This window comes from Protopterus annectens, chromosome 1.part1 (assembly GCF_019279795.1).
Source record: "Protopterus annectens isolate FY-2018-M chromosome 1.part1, PAN1.0, whole genome shotgun sequence".
Lineage (NCBI taxonomy): Eukaryota > Metazoa > Chordata > Ceratodontiformes > Protopteridae > Protopterus > Protopterus annectens.
In genome coordinates this window covers 1774570153-1774596999 of record NC_056726.1, presented here as the reverse complement: position 1 = coordinate 1774596999, position 26847 = coordinate 1774570153, and positions in this window count along the sequence as shown.

Sequence of the window (26847 nt, the reverse complement as noted above, 5' to 3'; positions counted from 1 at the left end):
CCTCGCTCCCCCCTATTGGGCTGCCTATGCGGTAGTGCTGCTACTTCACTCACCCCTTGTACGCCACTCCTGAAGGTCCCGCTCTACCTCCTGAACTTATGGACTACCTCCTACAAAAGCTGAGTCAGCTTACCTGGACTTCTGTACACACTAGTCTGGGCTCACCTGAAACAGAACCTCAGCGTGGAATCCCTAAAACTTTTTTTCAGTAAATTACTCCACTCCTGAAGGTCCCGCTCTACCTCCTGAGCTTACAGACTACCTCCTGCAAAAGCTCAGTCGGCTTACCTGGACTTCTGTACACACTAGTCTGGGCTCACCTGAAGCAGAACCTCAGCGTGGAATCCCTAAAACTTTTTTTCAGTAAATTACTCCACTCCTGAAGGTCCCGCTCTACCTCCTGAACTTACGGACTACCTCCTGCAAAAGCTCAGTCGGCTTACCTGGACTTCTGTACACACTAGTCTGGGATCACCTGAAACAACCTCAGCGTGGAATACCTAAAACTTTTTTTCAGTAAATTACTCCACTCCTGAAGGTCCCGCTCTACCTCCTGAACCTATGGACTACCTCCTGCAAAAGCTCAGTCGGCTTACCTGGACTTCTGTACACACTAGTCTGAGCTCACCTGAAACAGAACCTCAGCGTGGAATCCCTAAAACTTTTTTTTCAGTAAATTACTCCACTCCTGAAGGTCCCGCTCTATCTCCTGAACTTACAGACTACCTCCTGCAAAAGCTCAGTCGGCTTACCTGGACATCTGTACACACTAGTCTGGGCTCACCTGAAACAGAACCTCAGCGTGGAATCCCTAAAACATTTTTTCAGTAAATGTATGTAGCCTTATACCTAATCTCAAATAGCTAAACTTCCATATTTGTTAACCAGTCCCTCAGTGTGTGTGACTCAGCAGCCTACCGCAGACCACAACAACTCCCCTCTCACTGGTACTCTGTGACCTCTGGCCTCCTATCCTTTTTCTGTACCCCTTTGAAGGCTGTCAATTTTTTCTCTTACTGCTTATTTTTTACTGTACCTTAGAGTCTTTGCTCTATCTTACTCCCCATCCTTCTCTGCCTGCAATTTCTCCTTTCTCCACTAGGTGGCACCATCTTTATGCCTTTCTGCCTACTCCTACTCTATTAATTCTTTTATTTCCAACTTTACCTCTAAATACTTCAAAGCCAGACCTCCCCTAACTTTACTCCACATTCCCTACCTTATATTTTTCTCGAGTGTTGCTCAAACTCTACTAATTTCTACCCAGTCTTACGGTACTTCTACCTACTTACCTTTGCTCCAACCTGCAGTGGCTGATACTTTTTCAGCTGAACTCTTCTGCCCTGTTGCTCTATCCCACTCCGTTCGCCCTAAAGGCTCACTCTGCTCCCCTACCCTGCCCCCAATTCTCACCCACCCCCAGTAGTCCTACATTTATTGTCATCCCATACTCCCTCCCCCTTACATCACCCAATCCCCTCACAGGACTACTCCCCCCATTTTCCCCCTAGAACCACCTCCCCCTCCAGCAACCATACCCCATTTAGCAATACTCCTCCCCACCCACCCATTCTTACATAACTCTTTCTAACTTACAAACTTCTTTTCTCCTCTAATCAAACAACTTTCTAAGATGCTCTCTTTTCCCACTATATTCTCTGCCACCACACTACTCCTGCTCCTCATTCTTCTCCCTCTGTACCATACCACCTCTAATACCAATGTTTACCTAATCCCTCCACATCAACTTCCACTTCCCTACCCTACAAATCATTTCCACAATATCTCTGCCTCTTTAACCCCCTTTCACCCCACCTTTCTCTCAACATTAAAACTCTTCCAAATACCCACCAAATACTACAAACCTAAACCAACCCCCTACCATCCATTCCTAACCAAACACTCTCCTAACAAACTTATTCACCTTCTCTCTTACCTTTGCTTAACAGGCGACATTCATCCCAACCCTGGACCAAACATTTCTCAAACAAGTAACCTTACCTCCAACAACAAAGCAAATTGTAAATACCTCAAATTCCTCACTATCAACGCCCAAAGCTTAGCTAATAGAATTACCCTCTTTCATGCCTGGCTTAACCACAATTCACCCGACATAGCAGCCATCTCTGAAACTTGGTTAAAACCACACATAACTGACACAGAATTCCTTCCCCCAGGATTTCAATCTCTCCAATCTGACCACTTAAACAAAAGAGGTGGTGATGTAGCTCTAACCTACTCCAATCACTTATCCATCACTCCCTTTCCAAATCCTATCTCTTCCTTTAATAACGCTGAAATAGTTACTGGCATTCTAAAATTAAATGACCACAAAAGTATCTGCATCATCTCCCTTTACATTCCCCCTGGTAACAACACCAATACCTTGGAAGACATCCTCTCTTGGACCTCCTCAAATATTAATTACGAAACCTACATAATGGGAGATGTAAATATTGACTGGCAAAAAATCATTAATCATAATCCTACCATATCAATAAATCTCTTCAACTTTACACAACTTATTAACTCTACCACCAGGCCCAACAAAACCAACCTCACCGACTCCATCCTAGACTGGATCATGATGTCTCACCCTAACAGAACTACTACATCTAGTGTCACTCCCGACCCACTAGGAGACCACCTCCCTGCCTACATCCATAGAACTACTTCCTCTTCACCATTCTCCCACAAAGTCTTGCATACTCGAAATGTATCTAACTTTAACCCCTCCACCTTCTCTGACTCCCTCAAAATCACCAACTGGAACCCACTAAAAACACTACCCCTAGATGAAGCCGTTGATTTCTTCAACTCCAAATTCCTTACTATCCTAAACTCCCTAGCTCCAATACGAACTAAAAGAATTAAAGCCAAGACTGCCCCTTGGCTAACTAAAGAAACCAAGAAAATCATGCAACAAAGAGATAAATCTTGGAAAAGCTATCTCCATCGTAAACAACCTGCATTCTTAATTAAATACAAACAACTATGAAACCTAGCCAAAAAACAAGTTATAATAGATAAAAAGTCCTACTACAATCATCTACAAATAAATCGTGCAAAAAACCCCAAACAATTCTGGAACTCCATTAACTCTCTCCTTAAGCCTGGTACAACTAACAACCCCTGCCCTGATACTAGCAAATCTGACCAAGAAATTGCCAAACTATTTAATACCTTCTTCACCTCTACTATTGCCGAGCTAACCAAAACCTTCCCCAGCAACATCCCCCACCCCCCTCTGCCCAAGTTCCCTCCACCTCACCTCTCTCAACTCCTATCTTTGAACTTAAACCTGTGTCTACCTACCTTATAAAAAAACTTCTCTCCAAACTCAAACCCTGCACCAACGCCCCTGACAACATCCCCTCCTCCTTCTTAAAAATTGCCTCTGAAAGTATTGCTCTCCCTATCAGCATCCTGATAAATAGGTCACTACTCGAGTCCTATGTACCCAAACTATGGCGCGCTGCTTTCATTCTTCCACTCCATAAAGGTGGCAAAAACTATAACTTCTCCAACTTCCGCCCCATAGCCATCCTCTCACCCATCTCAAAAATTCTTGAAAAATGCATTCACCTGCAGCTCATGCCATTCCTAACCAATCACCAACTGCTCTCTCCTACCCAGCACGGTTTCTGCCCTGGACATAATACCAACACAGCCCTTACCTCCTTCCTACACTCTGTCAATTCAGCTCGAGACTCTGGTAACTTAGTTTCATCAGTTCTATTAGACTTATCTAAAGCTTTCGATACCATCTCCCACTCCCATCTACTAAACCATCTATCTAACCTCAGCATCTCCCCAAAAACTCTAACCTGGTTTTCCAGCTACCTCTCAGACAGGTCCCAAGCCGTGAAATGGGGCCAATCCTCCTCCAGCTTCCTTCCCACCCCCACAGGAGTTCCCCAAGGTTCCATACTTGGCCTTCTGCTATTCAACATCTTCATTAACAATTTCCACAGAGCTATTCCCAATACCAAAATTGTCCAATACACAGACGACTCAACTTTGATCTGCTATGCCTCTAACCTTACAGAACTCAAGACTCTAACTCAAACTGCCTTCTCAACCACTGAAAAATGGATGCACCAAAACCACCTCTCACTAAATGCTAACAAAACTAAGATTCTTCTATTCACTCACTCTAAATCCACCCCCACTGAAAAAAACTCATTTCAAATTACTAGCCTTAACAACTCCATCACTGACATCATTCCCACTGCCAAACTACTAGGGGTCACCATTGATGAACACTTAAAACTCAATACCCACATCCAACTTAACATCAAGAAAACCCACATAAAACTCGGCCTCCTATACAGAAACAAACAATTCCTCTCCCCCTCTACTAGACATACCTTGGCCACTACCTATCTCCTCCCATCTCTTCTATATGGTGCTCCTCTGTTGACAAATCTATCTTCCACCCTAACCACCAAATTGGAAGTATGCTACAATAAAATTTCCAAATTCGCCACCAAGGCAACTTCCCTCTCCCATCACTGCACCTCCCTTCAAACTTTAAATTGGCTTGAACTCCCTAATCAACTAGACTACCTCCAAATTGTCTTAGCCCACAAACTAATATTTCAACCTAGCAGCTGCCCCGCACTATCAAATATTCTTCAACCTTATACCCCCCCAGACCCCTCAGATCTTCTCACCAAAACCTTATATCCATCCACAAACCAAAGCACCCAGCTGGTCAGCTTATAATCTCCTTTACCCTAGCTAAAAAATGGAATGCCCTGCCTTCTACTCTGAGGACCTGTGACAACCTACACTCCTTAAAAACACAACTCCACTGCCACCTGCATACTCAAAGAAAATGTAACTGTACTCTTCATTCTATACCTCCCAAGCTCCCCTCCTCCTTCTCTACTGGCTAAACTTTTTACCTCTCTAATTTGCCTCTCAGTCATACATTGTTAATGTAACTAACATCCCCTCTTCTAACCTTATGTTCTATGCCTGTCGTCATCCTGGACAATTCTTCTTAACATCTTAGTTGCTTAATTTTAAATGAATTCATACTGTATACCAACTGTTTTTGTAGAATTTCCACCTATTTTGATTGTAATAATTGTTCTTTGTATGTTACTAGTATTTTCATTATGTGATGTAACATTGTACTGTGGAGCTTTTCTCCCTGGGCCTCCACTGAAAACGGGCTCTCGAGCCCAGTGGATTTCCCCGGTCACCAAACTGAAATAAATAAATAAATAAATAAGGTATGAGTCTAAACTGTGTGCAGTTGGAAAATATCTGCACAGTTGGCAATAATGCAGACAGTACATCAATCCAGCCAGCAGGCCTGAGATGACACTTTCGTGACTACATTGCACTAAATCTACATCTCTGACAAAACAGTGTTGTGCTTACCAGGAGCAGGCACATGTCTTCGTCCGATTCCTGATGGTCCTGTGAAAATTTGAGGGAGAGGTAATGTAAACAGCTCCACATGTTGCACTATAACAGGGTAATTCATCCAAATATCTCACATTTACAGTAGCTACTATGTTAATTGGTATGTTGGTCACAATCTGAGCATGAGATTCAAAGTGCTGCTAACCTCCTTCCCCCCAAAAAAACACCTGACACCCACATAAAACTAAGACAGACTGAATGCTAAAGTATTCCAGTGCTGATCCAACTATGCATACCTAGACACTCCTCTTGGGTGTAAACAGTGGCGCCAACCTCCATGACATACTGTGTGATGGATGCCTGGCAGCTGTCCTGTGTTCCTACATTCACCAGGAATTCCTCAGTGGCTGACAGTGGTTGGTCTGCTGCAGGGCCTCTACCAGTGACACCATGATCCCTGGCCATGTCTGCTGCTCTTCTGTGTGCAGCATGGATCATATCGGTTTCATGGTGTTGCACCTGCTCATATGTCCTGCCCTGCTGACTGATAGCATTCACATCACTGACCAGGTCAGCCTACAATGCTGCCCGCTCTTCCCTGTTTGCCCTCCCCTGGACAGCAGGAGTTGATGGTGTTGATGCAAGGCCTCCTGGATTATGTCATTTTCAGCATCTGTAAAAGGGTTCCGGCATTGGGGATTCATATTTCCTGAAAGACTACAAAATGAGAACACATGCCAGGATCACATATGTGGGAGTACAGTATGTAGTGATACAGCAATAAAGGAAGGCTAGCAGTATTCATTGCTTGATTACACATCTCATATTCAACAGTGTGCAAACAAAGGGTGTGGATGCAACTAGGATAGTAGCAATAGTCAGTTATTTCTGTTTGTGCTATGACAAATACTGATGTATGATCACACACCCAACACAAGAGCCCATTGTAGTGTGGCCCCTAGGGGTAACCCCCCCTTATAATATATAAAAACAACAGTGACAAACAAATAGCAGTGTACTATTACAACTGCTATCAAAGGAAATGTCCAGGAGACTGGTGTACGTAATTAACACAAAACATTCTACCCTTACTGTAGTCTAGTTCCCCTATAGGTATAATGCAGCTGGAGATCAATGACATCATCAGTACAGTTCTAAGAAAGACTTAATGTTGTAATCCCCATTCCAAGTACATTCAAACATATGCATCATGTTGGAAACAAAATGGTTACATACCTGATGTAGTACAATACTCCTCTGTTGAAAGATACAGATATATAAATGTTGTGTCAATGAGATCACCATGCAAAGTAGCTCTCATACACAATGGTTCCCCTAGCTAGATGTTTCCCTTTTTAACATGGTTCTCATTATCAAGTGATTGCCTCTGAATCAATCTGTGCTTCAGAAATGCTAATTGCAGTCTGCACAGCTGATTTGCATTATAAGATAAAAAGTAAAAAATGCACCAAGATTGCACACAGCAAAATGTTTAATCACAGCAAAGTACAAAGTGGTAAGCGCTTTCACAACCAAAGTTGCTTCATCAGACACCATAATAAAAAATTCACAGGTTTAAATAGAGATTCTAAAATGCCAATTAATCAATAAAAATCACACAATGATTAAGTAGCAGTGAAAAATAATTAAGCCTCATGCTCAAACTAAAAAAAGCATTGCTTAAAAACATTGCTTAAAAACATTGTACAAGAAGGAATCAAATACTATACATGAGAAAGCACTTAAAAAACTTATAAAATCATTATAAAACATGGAAAAATACTAGGCAGGAAAAAGTTAAATAGAATACTTGGAAACTAAAAGCTAGTTAAATACATAGACTAATTTTGAAAGAACTTAGCTAATCTTAGTGCTTGAGATGTCTAGCCTTTAAAAAAGGGATCAAGGAAGTAGTAGCATTCAAACCAGGATACTTTTCAGCATTAAGTTTCCTAATCAACTTCTGTTCATGTCCCTCTGTGATATTCTCAATGTCACCACCTCTGGGGTTTCTATGAATATGTTGTAGAACAAAGAATTTAAAGGAATGAGAATAGCCATTGGACATAACATGACTGGCTAGAGCATTTGATGGTTTATTATTACTAATATCTCTTAGGTGGTCTAAAATACAATCTTTAAGCATTCTATTTGTTTTTCCTACATAAAAAGCAGGACATTGTACACAAAAACAATAATAGACCACATCTGTAGATCTGCAATCAGTGTATTGATTAGTGCACAAAGAAAATTTCCTAGTAGGATATACATATTTATTTTTACTATATATAAATTGACAAGCACTGCAATTCCTGCATGGAAAAGTACCATGCCGATTGGATCTACTAATAGTTCTAGATAATTCACCATGATATAGATGTTGTTTAAGGGATTTATTATTTCTAAAACTAAAAATAGGAGAATGTCTGACCTTGTCTACCAATCCAGGCACTTCTTGTAGCAAATACCAATGCTTTTTGACTACATCTAAGTATTGATTGATGTTACTGGAAAACTGAAACACCACTCTAAAATCATTACTAGTTCTGTTAGTATATCTTGTATTGTCAACAGCATCACCAGCATTAAAATAAGGTTTACATCTAGTGCTTCTCAGCTTCCAAGCATTAGAGATAGTCTATTCAATGTCTGCAAGTGAGTATCCCCTATGTAAAAATTCTGTTTTTAAATTAGATAGGGCAACTACTGCATCTTCATCTCTGCTATGCAGTCGCAGTGTTCTAAAACCTGACCTTGAGCACGTTCCTAGGAACGTGTCTACTGTGCATACTAGATTTGTACAAAAGAGTATTTTTTTCTAGTGGGTTTAAAATAAATATTACTGCAAAGACTATTTAAAACAGATTTACTAACCTGCACATCAAGGAAACTGATGTCAGTGTTAGAACTACGGTAAGTGAACCTTAAAAAATCAGTAGTTGAATGCAAATATTCCAAAAACTGTGCCAAATCAATACCAGAGCCTCTCCACAGCATAAACACGTCATCCACAAAGCGGACATACCAAAGTATTTGTTCAAAGAATGGATTATTATTTGGCAACACATTTTGCTCTTCCCAGCTGACCAAAGCCAAGTTGGCACAGCTATTTGCACATGCAGTGTCCATGGCCACACCAACTTTCTGCAAAAATAATTGCTCCTGGAACATAACAATGTTGTTCTCTAGAATAATCTCTAAGAGACTACAAATCAACTGTATCTTAGTGTTGGTGAAACACTTATTCACAGAAAGAAAATCCCTAATGCTGTCAACACCCCAGGTGTTAGGTATACTATGAATAAGGATTCAATGTCTAATGTAACAAGGACAAAATTCTCATTAACATCAACACTTTCCATTCTGTTATAAAGCCTTTGTAAAAACATCTTTGTATCCTTCAATATTGTATGGCAGTTTGCCAACAAACCATATAAACATCCCTCTACATAAATAGAGAGAGGTTCAGTACACCACCCAGTGCCTGAAACAATAGGACGCATGGGTGGAGATAACAAATTTTTGTGTATTTTTGGTAAGCCATATACCCTGGGAACAAGAGGTTTATACACATTAAAATACTTAAAAAGTGAATCATCTATTAAATTCGTGATTAGTAAATCAAAAATTAAAAAAGAAACGTTATCTATAATAGCGTTAACAGTAGGCTTGGAAATGCATTTATATGTATGCGTGTCAAGTAAAAGTTTCTCCATTTGTATGACATATAAATCCTTGTCCATTAACACTATACCGCCTCCTTTCTCTGCCTGCTTAATAACTAGTGAATGTTTATTTATTTATTTATTTATTTTACATTTGTTGACCGGGCTAGTCTAGCTGGATATATTTCCATTTTCAGTAGAGGCCCGGGGAGAAAAGCTCCACACAGAAATACACATAAAAAGAAAAAAAAACTTATAATTAAAAAGCAATTACAATAATAACAAATGGCAATATAATGTCAAAATAAAAACTTAATTAAAGAAGATATATCAAAAGTATAACTTGTATGAGTAACAAAGATTCAGGTTAAAGGATGAGATGACAGTGAGAAAAATATAGGGTGACAAGTTGTTGTACAGAGAGAGTTAGAGGTAAGCAAAAGGGTAAAATATCAGAGAAAGAGGGCAAAAATACTATAAGTGGGTAAAAAAGGAAGCCATCTAAGAGATGACTGTAAAACAAAAGAAGCAGAGAAGACTTGCTAGATATGAGACAAAGAGAGGTAGAGATAAATAAGAGTAAGGAAGAAAGAGTTATAAAAAGAAAAGAAAATGAAAGAAAAAAAAGAAGAGATAGTGGCGGAAAAATGAGGAGGAGGATAGATAGATGTAGGTAGGAAGATTAGTCAGGCTTTATACAGGAACAGAGCCAATGGCTTTTGAAGTAATTCTTAATTTCTTGTTTGAAGAGAGGCAGAGATGCGAGTAGAGTGATTTCACTGGGTAGTGAATTCCAGCTCCTTCCAATTGTATTAGAGAAAAGGGAGTCACCGGCTGAGTTATTGTACTTTGTAGGGCAGGCCATAAGTTTCTTAAAAGATCTAAGAGAGTTGAGATTATTATAAGGGATTAAAAGTTGAGAAAGAATAGGAGTGTTATTGGGCTGGTATAGTAATTTGTGGGCAATATTGAGTTGGGGAATGAGCAAAAGGTGTTGAAATTCCATCCATCCTAGTTGTTTCAGGTTCACACAGTGATGTGTTCTATAAGGGTTACCAGTAGCAAATCTGGCAATGTTGTAATAGGATTTGGCAAGTTTGTTAAGGTTGGCTTTGTTAAGGTTGGCAAAGATAGGAGAAGCATAAAGGAGTGTAGATATAAGATGGGAGTGGGCAATTGTGGCTCTGGCAGAAGCAGTTAGGTAGGGTTTAATTCTATATAAGGATCCAATTTTTCTGTTTACTAATTTGATAGTGATGTTAATGTGTTGATCAAAAGAGAGATTATTATCGATTGTTATTCCTAAAAGTTTTGTTGTTGGTTCAGGGGAAATGACAGTAGCATTATTTGATGAGATGGTGAAATCAAGGGGTGGGGATCGAGAGGTAGGGTGAAAAGGAGAAGTTTAGTTTTTTGGCTAAGAAGAAGGTAGCGTTTAGAAAACCATGTTTCAACTGTGTTGAAGATGCTTTGAGTAAGTGAATGAAGTGTTGTAGAAGAAGACACTGAGCAAATTAGGGTAGAGTCATCAGCATATTGTATGACGGTTGCTTGAGGAATTGCTAGATGTAGGTCATTAATGAATAGTGTGAAAAGAAGAGGTCCGAGAATTGAGCCCTGAGGGACACCAATAGTTACAGGTAAAAGAGAGGAAGTTTGGTTTCCAAAGAACTGCTTGTTGTCTATTGCTAAGATAAGATGTAAACCATTTAATGGCAAGGTTGTCAAAGGAAAGGGATGTGAGTAGATTGATTAATATAGAGTGGTTAACCGTGTCGAAAGCTTTAGAAAGATCGATAAATAGTGCAGAAGAGAGAAGGTTATTGTTGCGGTTCCTATTTATGGTGTCTATAAAGGAAAGAAGAGCAGTGGTAGTACTATGATGGGGTCTAAAGCCATGTTGACAGTTGGCTATTAAGTTATGTACTGAGAGATGATTTAGAAGTTGTTGATGTATACATTTTTCCATAATTTTTGCTAATGGAGAAAGGAGTGCGAATGTATATTTTTTAATTTTAGCAGGGCTCTATGTTCATCTACTGTCAAGTTATAAAATGATATACTAGTATCAGTTGAGTTGTTTAATTCTCTAAAAGCAATTTCACATACATCTATGAATCGTTGAATACCTGTTGGTAAAGCTGGAACAAAGGTACTATGTTTTCTGTGTATATTATGTCCTTTATTACCTGCAGTAGTATCTGCAGGAAACAAACACTTTAGGGAAAGACTTCTGCCAAGTAGTCTTAAGTCCTTCAACATTTCTTCTGGGTCGGCCCTCCTTGCAGGAATAAAAGATAAACCTTTATTAACAACACTAAGCTGTTCACTATTTAACACAAAAGAAGAAATATTTATAACTAAGTCTGAGACTACATGTGTCTCTTTTTGGATTGATGAGCTATCACATCTATGTGCTGGCTCTTGAATGTCTTGCCATTGTGTGTAAAGCTCTTGGACCAAGCTCTGTACGGCAGGGCTGTTCTCAAAGAGTAGTCCCCCTTCTTTGTCTCATCTAAAAAAACACTTGTTTCCTTGTTTAGTTCTTGCCCTTGAGTATTAACTACAGATACATTGAACAAGATATAAGGCCTCAATGTAGATTACAACCCCTTTCTCATATGTTGGGGTCAAAATTACTGGGGTAAAGATACTAAGTCATCACAGAGAGAATGTCTGCAGCAGCTACTTTCTACATACAGATGTGTGTATTACAGGCTGAAGCTGATGCTGCAGGCAATAGGCAAAGACAAAGAGGGTGAATACTTTGCAGGACAACAAGCTTTAAGAGTAAGTGTGGGATCTGTGGCAGCCTTCTTGTATAGGCAGAACCAAATTGAGGGAACCCATCCTACTGGAAATTAATTTATGTGTTTAAGGTAATTATGTTAGGCAAAAGTATCACTAACAGAATAAAAGGCAAAATGCTTGGTGTGTCCTAGAAAAAAGGGGTACATTAACCATTATGCCATGCAGTGGTACAACTGCCAAGTCAAGTGTTATGCCATGGTAGTCCCCTGTTACGTGTATGCTGGCATCAAGTGTTATGCATGATAGTCCCCTGTTACGTATATGCTGGCAACCTTTATGTCTAGCACAACCTCCATATGTGTATGCTACTTGTGCAGCTGTGGTTGTCTGTAATATCACTAGCAAATCAATGAGGGATGCAGACTGATATTAGTGGGACCACAATTTCCGTACACTTGAAATAGTCTGGGAAATCAGGGTAATGCATTACCTGACATTCTCTTCACTTTCTAGTGTTGTAATAGGAGAAGTTGAAAGTGGTCCTATCTGTAGGCCTTTGACTACTGTTATTTAGAAGCAGACATTCAATCTGTAGTGCTTTGGGCAGATAAATAGGTGATGAGACAGCCATACATATCAAAATTTATAATGTCGATGTCCACATACATGTATTTTCAATGCTGGATGCAGCTGTATTTGAAACCGGGAACATGTGGACCAAAAATAAATGTTCTCCATGCATTTTACAGACAAAGCTACAGAGTCACTGTTATAGTGGGTATATTTTTACATGTTGTAGATATTATTTCACAGCTATCTGCTATTACATACCTCACTTACATATATTATTATGTGTATGGCTTTAGAGTGCTGTATTTATTTGCCAGAGTCCCAGTTAAAATGCTATTTTTCCATCATTCTTTTAGTAAGTGTACTTTTACATGTTATAGATATAATTGCAGAGTTACCTGCTATTAGATAGCTCACTTACGTCTATTCTTATGTGTATGGATTTATAGAGAACTACTAGAGTCCCAATTATAGTACTATTTTTCTATTAATCTCCTAACTGGTTTCCACATTGCGGCACAATGGGCAGCATCACTTAAAGCCACTTAATGATGTGAACTTAAGCATTTCTGTGCTTTAATTAAAACAGCTGTGTTAATTAGCAGCTGTGTGGCATGGTGGGTTGATCCGCTGTTCTGTAGCTGCGATCGTCCTGGGTTTGAAATAGGGTGCAGGTGTACTTTTTGAACATGATTAATATTTTTCAAAAGCATATATCAATGTAGTGCTATTTAGCATAGCTAAGCGATGTTCTGGGCTGTACCACATGGTGCAAAAAAACTTTAAAGAAAAGAAAAATTGGGATATACGACAGTGGTAAAATGGGGTGAAATCAAGTGAAAAAGCATAGTGAAAGGCAAGTAGGTATGTGCAGGAAGGGTGTAGGAAAGAACCATAGCTATGCATTTCTTGAACAATAGCAACTGTGCACTTTCACAGATTTTTTTAGCTGAATTTGGACTGTCACCCCCAGAGAAGGGTGATGACAACATAAGTGCTTTGTCAAGCTAATTGGACCAAATTAAGTGTGTTCAGTGGACACTTACAAAATGGAGAGCTATGTATGGGATGATTTTTTTTGTGGGACAGTTGCCCTTTTTTTTAAGGTGAGAGTGGAATGTTGGGTAGGGGATGTAGGTATGTGTGGAGGAGTTAAGTTTGGAAGGTGGGATGCTTTTGCAGACTGAAAAGACAGACAACACAGCAGACAGACATGGTGTGCGACACAAAAGGGGGTAAACACCTTGGTTGGGAAGGGTGTTGTGGAATCCCAGTCCCATGGACATCAGACATGGTAGCAGTGTGACTCAAGTCCTCACCCATGGGACTGTCAGCACTGCTACTTCACTGCTGCTGCAGAGGCAGTGGTTGACACCGGTGCTTGGGGTGAGGCTGTCCCCTCAAGGATGTACATAATTCTCTTCATCCTGCATAAGCATGCACCAACAGTGCACCACAGCAACCCATGCACCATGCCTGGCAGTTCCTCATGGATGACATAATCGCACCCCCCACTTCCATTTCCAGGTTGGCCACCGCCAGCCTATGGGGCAGGACTACCCAATGGCACAGATAGTGTATGGGCAGCAGAGGATGCACCACCAGGCTTTGGCCTAGACATGCTGGGCCCCGGTGCCATGGCTGGGGGAGCCAAGTTAGGTGGATCACCTGGAACCAGCCTACCTTGTCATGCTGTAGTAAATTAAATATAAACATAAGGTGAAAATAAACATAACCAAACAAATGTTAGTATTAACATAATAGAAGATAATGATTAATCAAAAGAAATATTAAGGAATATAATGAGGAACACAACAAAAAATAACATAAATGAAAGTTTTTTAACAGCAAAGCAATATGAAATTATACATAAGGCCAACATAAGAGGCAGTTACAAAAATATATTAATATGAAATCATAATAATAAATGACATTAATAAATTAAAGAGGAGAAGGGGTGGGGTGACAGAGAAAAAAACGCCATTAGTAAATCACAGGTAATATTACTATACAGACTACTACTACATATGCCTACATATGTACAATTGCATTTGGAGTACAGTAACTGCAATCTGTTAGCATGGGACAGTATGGGAAAACTCTAACACATGGTGGCACAGAAGCACAACTATAGGCAACATTTTTACATAGTGTACTCATAGATTAGTAACAAGGTGTTCTGCTAATGGATTTTCTAATAAATTGTATTCCAAGTAATGACATGTATCTGCTAATCAAGGACCAGACATATGGGACACTAGTCATTACATTTTGAAAAATCATGACAGTTGAGAGGTATGTTCATGTACACTAAGTACACTACACAGTTGGTAATTTCTTAGTTGGCTGCCATGGGATTAGAACCCACAAGCAGTGACTACAGGAAAAATGTGCACTTCATTTGAATATAATGAATTCTCAAAACACCACTTCCTTTAAGAATTTTATTGCAACATTTTGTGTGAAATCATACATTTACACATATGCATAGCTGTGTGTGGTATCACATTGGAAACCAAATGCAGTGACCACATGAATGAGCACTTTATTTGAAAACAGTTGTTATCAAAGAACCATCTCCTTATACACTATAATGCTTAATGTCATATCAAATCTGGCAGTTACACATATGTATGGCTGTGTAGGAAGTCTTTTGACCAAACCGTATACCCTGTTCATTTACTGTGTGCTATCTACAGCATATTTCGGGGTAAAATTATCTGAACTGAGGCTTGACACTTAATCTGGGTCCTGCACTACATGCATTTCTGAAATATGTTGATGCATTATTTCTTAGTTAATATGTAACAGTTCTTTATTCATTTACATTTAACAGTTGACTTATGTCAGATTAGAACATACATGCAGTGAATAAAGGAATAATGCACACTTATCTGAAAAGATTACTTATCAAAGCACAATCCTGTTTTAAACTTTATTGATAATGTTCCTTAAAATCTGGCATTTAGACACATGGATAGTTGTTCAGGACTTCAGTAACCTTACCCATATACCTTGTTCCTTGACTGGGTGGAATATACAGCATTATTTCAGTCAAAATGGGAAGAACACAGGCTTTAACCTTACTCTGGGTATTACAGTACATTTATTTCAGACATTCGTTGCATTCTCTATTCATTTACATGTAACAGTTGACTGGTGTCAGATTAGAACACACATGCAGTCAATGCAGGAATAGTAAACACTTTTTATTTGAACACATTCCATATCAAAGTACCATCACCCTTTACAATTTATTGATTAATGTTGCTTCAAGTCTGGCGTGTACACCATGGACAGCTATGTAGGACTTCTGATAAGTAACCCATATACCCTGTCCATTTATTGAGTGCAACATCATCATATTTCAGACCAATGAGCAGACCAGAACAGTGATTCTTAATCTGGTAGACCCCAACATTAACTGATGTTAGGAATCTGTATTACACAGCACTACATGTTTACTTGCTTTAACTTGATTTACTATTTCAGATAAGGCAGTGGCCCATTACTAAACATGTTAGATGTCCTAGGTATATAATACCTGACTGTTAAGACTGAAAACTCTGTAAATAATTTATTGTAAAACTACATTATGCAATAAGTTATTACTTTGCTGTTTTCTTACTTACCACATGATTGCCTCATCCTGGCCATGCACCCTGCATGGGACTGGACTTTGTGTGCCATCTCTTCTGCAGCTGTTATAAGAGAAACAAACCACTATGCATGCCAATTTTGCACAGTTTGTGTATTTATAAAGTACTGCCAAACATCCTTATATATCTGTGGGGTTTGCCCAGCCATAGCAGCTTGGATGCAGGTGCCCAAGGTTCCCCTCTTCCTATGCCTCAGGTCATGATAGTGGATGACAACACTGCTCACCAGTGCAGGGGATGCCAGTAGCACTGGTAAGTTCCCTGGCCAACTGATCCCAGGTCTCAGACTTACACTCTGAGTCCTGGTAATTACCCTGCAGCAGCCAGGGTTCATAATCCTTAACCAAGAGTCCAACAAAAACTTTGGACTCCTGCACACCTCACCTCTGGGCCCAAAAGTGAACTCCCTCTCTAAAAGCACCAGGCATATCGACAGCCAAGTGAAGACTCCAATGAACGTTGTGAAATTCCTGCCTATTGGCCTTTGTATAGGCTGCATTGCTGCCCTTGCTTGTCATAGTGTAACTTTCAAAAAAAGCTCTGTTGCTTACCATCACACAAACTCGCACAAACCATTTAAGCGGAGCTTAGCAATGTGCCAATGATGTAGACCATTGACCATGTTTAAGCACTGCTTAGCATTGCTCAGCTTTTCTAAATGTAACAATTTTTTAATTTTAAATTAAACTAATGTTTCAGTCACCTGACACATCTTCACAACAATAAATGTCCAGAAAAACAAAACCAAAATGACCACCACGGCTAAGGTTTCTAGATTTGAATGGAAAAAGTCCAAAAGTCCAATTAAACAGAGCCCAATTTTATTAAGACACTAGTAAAATATCGGACAAGTGCTTTCACGTAGATTACTCTTCATCAGATCCCTAAAACTACTACACATACAACACTTTTTATAGCATCTCACATTAACTGAAATTGAAAACATTCACAGCTAATTAAAATAATTAAAAGTGATTGTAAACAATTAATGCTTCCTGTTCTTGTTCTTCCTACTACGCCTTGCTTCTAGCTCAGGTTTAATACAAATAGCAGTATTAAGTCCAGGGTATACATATGCCTGCAACTTCAGAATCCATCCGAGTTCAATTCTTTCTAAATAATTATTGCTATTGCCCTTTCTAATGTTTTTCTGTATAGGCTGAAGCACCCTAAAACTAAAAGTATGCATTGTAAACTCAATGACATACTTCGCTAAGGCATTTTGTGTGTTTTTATTTTTAATATCACATAGATGACCATATATTCTATCCCTTAAGCATTTCACTGTCTTTCCAACATAAAAACAGTTACATTCATTGCAGTTAGCTAAGTATATTAAATTTACAGTGTCACATGTAGCATAAAATCTTGGCATGAATTCAACATTCAGATGAGGATGCTGATAGTTTACTAACTTACTGATGGTAGAACACATCCTACATTTCATGCATGGAAAAGTGCCTAAGGGCATACTTTCAACAGATTTTGTATGGCCATGTTTACATAATAATTGTTTTAATTTCTTATTGTTTTTATAGATGAAGCTAGGCATTTCACCTATAACATTAACTGTGGTCCTATCTACTGTTAACAAATGCCAATTACGTTTGAGTATATTGCACATAAGCAAATTGTCATTGACATATTTTGTAACAAAACAAACCTTCTCACTTCTGTTACATGCATTAACCCTTCAATTCCCAGTGTCAGCACTACCAGGGTCTTTTTCAGTAAATACTTTGTCTCTTATATCTCTAGTATCCATATCAGCATAGCCTCTGTTCTTGAATAAACATTCCAGAACATCAGCCTCAGCATTTAGGTCTCCATCTTCCTTACAAATTCTTTTTAGCCTGTTGAATTGCCCCTTGACAATATTGGGGAAGATATGCCATGGATGCATACTACTGAAGTCAAGGAGACTGTTCCTCCAGCAAGGTTTACAAAAAAGGGTGGTAGTTATCTGTCCTTTTTGTATCTTTAAGAATGGAGACATCTAAAAAATCCACTTTCTCAATTGAGGCTGTCATTGTAAACCTCAAAAACTCAGTAGTGGATTCTAAGTAGGCTATAAAATAAGACAAGAAGGAAGTCCCACCATCCAATATCAAAAAGACGTCATCCACAAAATGCCTATAAAGTCTTATGTGTGAGCTGAAAACACTATCAAAGATGTTCTGTGTCTCCCAATACTATACCACCAGGTTAGCATAGGAATTTGAGCACAGGGTGCCCATAACAACACCCCATTGTTGTAAAAATAAATCCTGATTGTATAAAATGCATTATTTGTTAGAATTAGATCCAGTAAAGTACAGACGAGTATTATCTGGTCGTTTTCAACATTGCACATGTTATTCAGGACTTGCGTGACAGCTTCAATACCATAGGCATTAAGAATGGACGTAAATAAACTCTGCACGTCCATAGTCACTAGTAAACAGTCACATACATCACAATTATCTCTATAAGTATCCAAATCATTTAAAAACTGAACAGTGTCTTTTAAAACAGTTGGAATTTTTAATACCAAGGGTCCCAGTATACTTTCTACATAATAGGGAAGCCCTGGTGCTGAGTATTTGCAGTGGATGGCAGGAGGAGTCTAAGGGAGATCTGGTGACTGATCTCCTCAGTGAGGCTCGGACTAACACCTCAGTGAACAAAAGGTGAGGACATTGTTGGGGACAGTGAGATGCTATAGAACATTTGTTCTCGATTATAGTACAATAGCTGTTGCCTCACAGACATGATGAGGAAAACAGGTCAGATAAGGTAGTGTGGACCCCAACCTGTGAGCAGGCATTCCAAAAGCTTAAAGGGGCTTTGGAAGGGCCCTCTCTGTTAACCAGTCCAGATTACAGCAAATAATTTGTTGTGCAGGTGGATGCTTCAAACCATGGGGTGGGGGCTGTACTCAGCCAGGTTTCCTCAGAGGCAGAAGAGCACCAGTTGTATATCTCACCTGCTGACTCCAACCCATGGAGGAATGTTATGCAGCTGTAGAAAAAGAATCTCTAGCCACAGTATGGGCACTTCAAAAACTTCAACCCTATCTGTATGGAAGGAAATTTACTGTGGTTATAGACCACAGTCCCTTAACATGGATGTATCATGCCAGCCAGGAAAATGCCAAGTTATTAAAGTGGAGTCTAGGATTGAAGGCATATGACATGAAAGTGCATCACTATAGTGTAGTCAGCAATGCCAATATAGATGGGTTCTCAAGAGATGGTATAGGTTAATATGTTTCCAGACAGACCCATTTCTCTCAATCAATGTTTTTTCCAGGGTCACTTGAAAAACTATCTGGAGTCTTCAAAGGGGAGAGATGTGGTATGAGGTAGTGCCATCTGTGCCAGGGAGAATAGGGCAGTGCATGTGTAACATATGCCAGCATAGCTAGCTGGAGTTTTGTAATGAATTTTATGGCATTTGATTATCACACTGATTTGTACAGATGTTTGTGTTATAAATGTATTTGTAAAGTTACTTGTGTTAAAAATGCATCAATAGCGGGTCCTGCTGGACAGAAAAGAGATATACATGTATGTCAGACAGTATTATTATAACTGTTTAAATGTATATGTTTTAACAGAGAATTCTGGAAGGGAAGAGGTTAATCTCAGTCCAACTAATTTTGAAAAATAGGTTGAAAATTAAATGGGTTGATTTAGGCCATAAAGATTTTATTTACAGGTCTGATTGCAGCCAGAGACAAAAATGTCTTGTAAAAACAGGACTAAGATTATTACTGTATTGTCCTTAGGGGTGAACTAATTGCTACCCTGGAAGGGTATAAGTTTTTGAAATTGTCTTATAGCTTTCAGATGGTACAATAGATCTTAGCAAAGCTCTGGGTGCATATTGTACCACAGTTAGGTAACCAAATGTGATGTCATTCTGTAACCTGAAATGATCTTTTTAGATATTATATTTAGATATAGTGAGAGATATTCTAGAACTCTCACAGCAGCACTTTGGAACTTGACAGGAAAGATCTCTCACAGATATCTCACACAACCTCATACCTCATCTTGTCTTGCTGTAGTACAAAACTCAGCACTCATCATCTTGCCTTGCTTTTGTAACTAACCAGGGAATGGTAATTCTTTGGTCAGTCAGGAAAATATAGTGAAATTATTTAATTATTGTTTTTCTACATTTATGTGAATCTATCCAACTGTGTGATTTTTTATATCTCTTGTGATTGAAACCCTGGTGTTTATTGTAACTAGATATTCAATATTCTCATATTAATATACCTTTTATTGTGGCCGTCTTTTAGAGAATTCTTTTAACATCTCAATAGTACCTATTCTTATTTTAGTGATACTGTTGCTTCTCCTGAAAGCCTTGCTGCATTGGTCAAACTCTACTATTTGTATTAGTATTATTTTTCCTCAGTATAATTGGGTACCCTTGTAAGAGCCTTAGGATAGCTGACTGTTGTCAGCATAATTACCTCATAATCTCAGCAGATGGGGAACAACTGGTAAATCTGTGCCAGCTGTGTGCAAAAATCAAATATCCAAGTGTGTGTCAGCTACTTGGAGCAGAGACTCAGAGTGCCAAAGTAGTCAGTGTGGAGTCCTGAAGAGAGAGAAATACAGTCCATCCCAAGGCCGGGACTGTGCTTCCTGTGTGCTGTTAAGGGAAATTGTTCTTGATGCAGAGAGCTGCATCTGAAAATACTGTGTGTATCCAACTTTGCTCCTAGTAGTCATCCCTCACTGGTGTCAGTGGTGAGGATTGGGTCTCCTAGGTTGCTGGCCTGGAGTAGGGACTGTCATGCACACACACACACACACACACACACATATATATATATATATATATATATATATATATATATATATATATATATATATATGTATGTATATATATATATATTGAGAGAGATACATAGGTAGATACTGCTCACCATAAAGAATGCATTTATGCTTCACCATACTTCCTAGTCACTAAATTTTCAGACAAGTAATGCTTTATATTCATCAGCTACAGTAGAAATGGAAAGAGCATTTGATAAAAAAGCAACTGCTTCCTGTAACACTTTACCCTTCAAATTAACAAACATTGGCAAACTCAAATTATTTAACAAAAAGATGCTTACTTATCTCAAAAAGGAATACAAACTCACCTGCCCTAGAAGCAATAACTAAGCTATGCTTACCTTAATAAGGCCTCAACTCTACATTATGCTTATTTCTGCTTCTATGAACAGGTTTCTCCTGCTATGATATTGTTCTTTCTTTCACCTCTCTTCCTTTACTGAAGAATACCGCAGTCAGTATTTATTGCTTGATGCATGATAATACTATTACACTGCTTGCTGTATTATTATTACAGTCATGATACTATTACTCATACTAATTAATGGAAAGTATGCTATGATTTCCATTGCTGGATTTATGTGCAAAAATAAATCTGTTGCACTAGCTTTATCCTCTCGGTCGATAACCTTAGTTTGTTTATTTTTGAAGGGACCATTGTGTTCAGACACTGAAAAAATCTATTTATTAAACTGGCCTGACAACAAAATGACTTGATGGATGCAGCCATATTGACATACTTATGTATTTCTGTGAAGCTTTCTCCTTCTCACACTGCATTTTGAGTCCCCTGAAGATGGCATTTTTTTGATCAGCCCTACCCTTCAGGCTCTTCTGTCTATTCTGTCAAAACGTCAGTGCTCAGAATTGTTTCAGAACATCTCGACATAGTGTCATTAATCTTATTTTTCTGGTGACTTTTTTTTTATTTGCCTTATTTTAAACACTTTCAAATGAACCATTTCACCATTATCTACAAGCTGTACTTAAATTAAATTCCTTTTGTACAGGCTAATATTTAGTTAACTGTCTTTTAGCCAGGAGTGTCAGACTTTCTGAACATTCAAACCTAAGTAGGAAATGTGTGAATCCTACAGATACAATGGATTTTTTCTGGAGTTTTAGAGAAGAAGGAAGCACCACAAATACCCTGCTATGTGGGCTTTTTCAGTTCCAAAAATTCTTAAAATGTGGTAGTCAGTATATGATAGCCAGTGAGTCAAATTGTTAAAGACACTATCATGTGATTTTTATGTAAATGCTATATTGTGTACACTGAGAAATCTGAATAATCTGAATAACACAGAAATACCACAGAAGGGGAGAAGCATCTAACTCATAATTTATTTATTGTTGGTAATTTGAGGAACATTACGTAAAGCACAAACTACTCTCTGAGAAATGAAATCCTTTTTTTAGGGTATACATGTCCTTTAAGTGGATTTGTGGCTTGTAGAGGCTGTCATGTCATCTCATTGTGGTGCGTGGCTATGATACTCCTAACAGGGATGTGAAAGGTCATGTGCAGTTAGGTAATGACCCTTCACTGAGAATGTTAGGTAGGCATTAAGTGCATTTGAAGAGCTTGTTCTGTCTAACCATGCCACAGCATCCAAGAACAGCTTCTGGCTCACTTTTCCACATTGTCTCAAATTATGTAGCATACAGTATTTCTGCCTGGAGTAAAACAATCAATAAAGTTGTCAGAGCAATGCCTGCAGGCATTTTAGGGTTATAATATGGTAAAACATCTAACACTGCCTGGTACTTTGGTGATGTTTAGTTAAAGTACTTAAATGTGTGAGGCTATAACAGCAAAGATTTAATAGGGCACAGAGCCCCTTATTTAATAACTGCCTTGATATACTTTAGTAACTAGGTGTTAGGTTTCAGAGATTGTGATTTTTATTAGTTTATTGTACAGTAGTAAATTATGGGTTCTGTAAAAAGCTTGGATTTCAAGTCAACAAAGTGGTGTTAACATCAAGCTGCAGCACTTTAGTTCTAGAATATGAAGTAAGACAGCTCTGTAGTCATCTAGATGTGAGAATACAATTCCTTCCTGGTACCAGTCTCTCTAGCTTCAGGAATAAATTACTACATTTTCATACAATAGGCTGCAGTTGCTTGTGGAGCTTTCTTTTCAGTTCATCAGACAGCTTGAGAGAGTTAAATGAGGGCTGAGAACTACTCCTGCATATTATAAGGAAAACTTGACCCTCCAATTCCATTAATCTACTCCCAAACATAATTATCTCCCTGTAATGTATACTAGATGTTGTTAATTGCCAATACGCATATGTATGTATTTGTTCATTCATTTGTTTATTTATTTACAGTTATTTCCCTACACAGGTCATGAAAGTTTTCCCCTTTTCCCCATTAAAATCTCAGATTGCTTCAAGAAGAATTTATCTAAACCTACTTGACATGTCCTACAGAGATGAAATTCTTCCTGAACTTTCTTCTGAGATACAAAGACAGTTTTCAATATTAGCATTTTCTTCTAAAATATTCCTTTATAAGCTTTGTTATCATTTGATTATGTCTTATTGATGAACCTTTATTTATTCTTAAGTATTTGTACACTTGCTCTTGTCCAAACTCTTCTACAACACAGTTATCTCCCAAGCTGATATTTTCTTAGGGATTCAGGCTGGGATTCAGAAAGGGCTACCACGAGTGGTGAACCCCAACACAAGTGGCCAAATACTGGCGAATACCCATTCTACCTGTAGTAAGGACTTTGCGCAATTGTGGGAACTTTTCTCTGAATCCAAGACTCAGTTTTCCTGTGTAAATGTTGCTTTAGTACATTTATCCAAGTTAAATGTTATTTTTACATCGTCTGGGAAAGTTTTAACCACAGTATTTGTGCTTGCAGGTGTTTGTCTAAGGGCTATATAGTTTTAAATAATCTGCAAAAAATAGATAAAATGTCACTGGGCAAGGTTAATTTCTGGAAGTTAAGAGGTGTAACCACATCTGAATATATTAAGTTAAGAGCTAAATGAGTTAAGGGCAAGGAAAAATGACAGTATTGACAAATAATCACCCTGGAATATCCCTCAGTGGATTTTTATCCCTTGGATAATTAGCTGTTATCATGACTCTGTTATAGTTTACCACTGTTTCATAGTAACTGCTATGTAATTTATCAGTGTATGGTATATTTTACACATTTGTAAGCATTCCATAATCCATGAATCTGGCATTCTATGAAATGCTGTTTTGTAATCTGTTCATGCCACACTTAGGTAGGGTCCTTTTTGCAGCTGTCTGTTATGGCTTTGTTTAATAACAAATGATAAATGATTCATTGTTCCATATGATTTTCTTTTAATACCTTTCTGTTCCTTTGCCATGAATGTTTTTTTAAGTGGCAATAACAGACCCATAGAATAAGAAGAATCATGGCTTTAATTTGTAGGCAATCTAACGTTTGTAACTGTTTTGGGGTTAAGCCTCATAACTAACTGAGTTTACAATGATGCTCACAAAGATGGACTGCCTTAGTTCATACTAAGAAAACCTGAAACAAGGTTATGGTTACTTACAGACACAAGGATTTGGAAATGTTTGAATCAGTAAAACATTGCTTCACAGCTGTAAGCATTATCCAAAATCTTCAGCTGCCAATTTTCTTTGTCTGATACTTGTATGTCTCTAATTTACCATCAAGTGATCATAAAAATAATTTTAAGTTATGACTGTAAATATGACCAGAACATCTACATGATCCAGGCCCAAAACTTCTCCAGCTGCTGTCCATAGTAGTCAGGTGGACTGATCTACGTGTCAATTCCTCCCAAACAAATTCAGTCTGGTATTTATTAGATATATTGCTATATTATAGTGGCGTCAAAAGTTAATGCCATTTGTTAATCAAAGTCATAAGAGATTTTTGTGTGTATAAATTACATAGTTCCACTCCACCTTACATCTATCTTACTATATGTTTTCCACACTTATAGTAGAAGCTAGATGACAACACTGCACCCTCTCTAGCATGATTTCTGTTTAAACAAAACCTTTTAAATCTTGTGACACACATCACCCTGCTCATTGTCTTCTCTCTCAATTCACTGATATAGAAGGCATGCTTTCAAATAAATCTGCTCCAACTGGAGTTAAGGATTTTAGTTGTGGGGAAGCTGGAGCCTATCATGGGACAGTCAGAGGGCACACCAAACAATTGTTAAAAAGCTAATTAAAAATAGATATGTTCTTTCCTTTCTGCTGGCAGCCTCCCTGCACACTGAAACCCAGGCCGGAGACCCATTTCTCCCACCTTTCTGCAGTTGTGCCTTTTTGTTGAGAATATAGATATTTAATATATTGACTTTTTAATATAACATATGCATTCATATTTCATTAATATATAATATGATACATTATTTAGTGTATATATGTAGAAATGTGCTACCTTAATTCTTACCTCCTCCACTACTCAAAAGTAAATGAAAAATAACTCATCCCATTGTTGAACACCTAGGTGATGACACAGACAGGTACATCCTCTTTGATGTGAGATGGGCTATGTTAAAAGGTACTGTAAGAGTTATTCTAGTCAGTAAACTGAGTGTTGCCTATAATAACAATAAGACAACACCATTACAAAGCCATAGACTCTAAATATTCTGGGGGAGCTGGTAGTCTTCACCTGTACAAACACAGTGGAATGATCAACATTAAAAGATCAGAATCTATCAGCTTATGAAAGAAATTGACTGCATTCAAGTCTCGTTATGAATTAATGGCTGACTCATGTTTCCTCAAACTATTTCTCAGAAGTCATAGGCACACTCTTATTGGAGCAAAAAACATGATTTCTTGAGACTGCTAAATACTCTATTGGGGAGCTCCTTCTTTTGTGAATATTACATGACCATTGAGTTGGTGTATATATAAGTTGTTGGGGGTATTATCTCCCTTGTAAGGGTGCATGTTTTCTATCTGTGCCCCTGTAATGAATAACACGGGTCTATATTATATCCTCAAATGCTTAAAAAAGCAAACACTGATTGATCGAACTTATTTTCGCGAAACTGCAAAATATAGAAGCAGCAGAAACTCTAATTTTTTCCTAGGGAAATAATTCAGTTGTCCCTTTCTGTTGCTTCGGTATTTTCAGTGTTATGGTGGAAAGTTACCAGTCGGATTCAGGTAAGTGTGCGATTGTGTGGATGCGAGTGTTAGGGTGATTTAGGTGAGTTAGGGTTAGAGCTCGGGTTAGGTGTGTGTGCGATTGAGTGGACATGAGGGTTAGAGCAGATTTAAGTGAGTTAGGGTTAGGAAGCGGGTGAGGTGAGTGTGCAATAGTGATGGACCTTAGGGTTAAGGTTTGGGTTAAGGTAAGTGGGTAGTTAGTGGTGTGTGCATATTTTAGTGTAGGGTTAGGTATTAGATTTTAGGTGTATGTGTGTGGATTTCTGTTTGTTTGTTGTGCTTGTGTTGTGTATATGTGTTTTGGATCAGTGATTTTTTTCCCTGAGAAAAAAATCGCTGATCTGACAGTTCGAGATTGTAAGCTTTCGCTTAAATTAGGTAGATCAATTAGCGTTCGCTTTTTTAAGCATTCGATGATATAATATAGACCCAATAACACAGATATGTTTTGATCGTTTATGATTATGGAAGTGATTTCTGAACACTGCCACTATAATCCATCATAACTGAAGCCGGATTAGTGCCCTTTAAATTAATAACCAATACATTAAAGTTTAGGCAAACCTAAGAATTCAGTACACCTTGCTATAGTAAAAGAGAACAAGTAAGTGACAAGGCAAAAATTATTCAGCTATACCCTGATGGAATATGTTGGATGAGTTGAAAACCCACAATACATAATAAACATCCATGACATTAAGTTTTTGAATATCCATAATGATAACAATGGAGTTAACTACTGAGGAGACCTATCTAAGGCCATTGCTAAATAAATCCAAATATTGTCACTCTTGATGGGTTTAGAGACTAATTTTACCA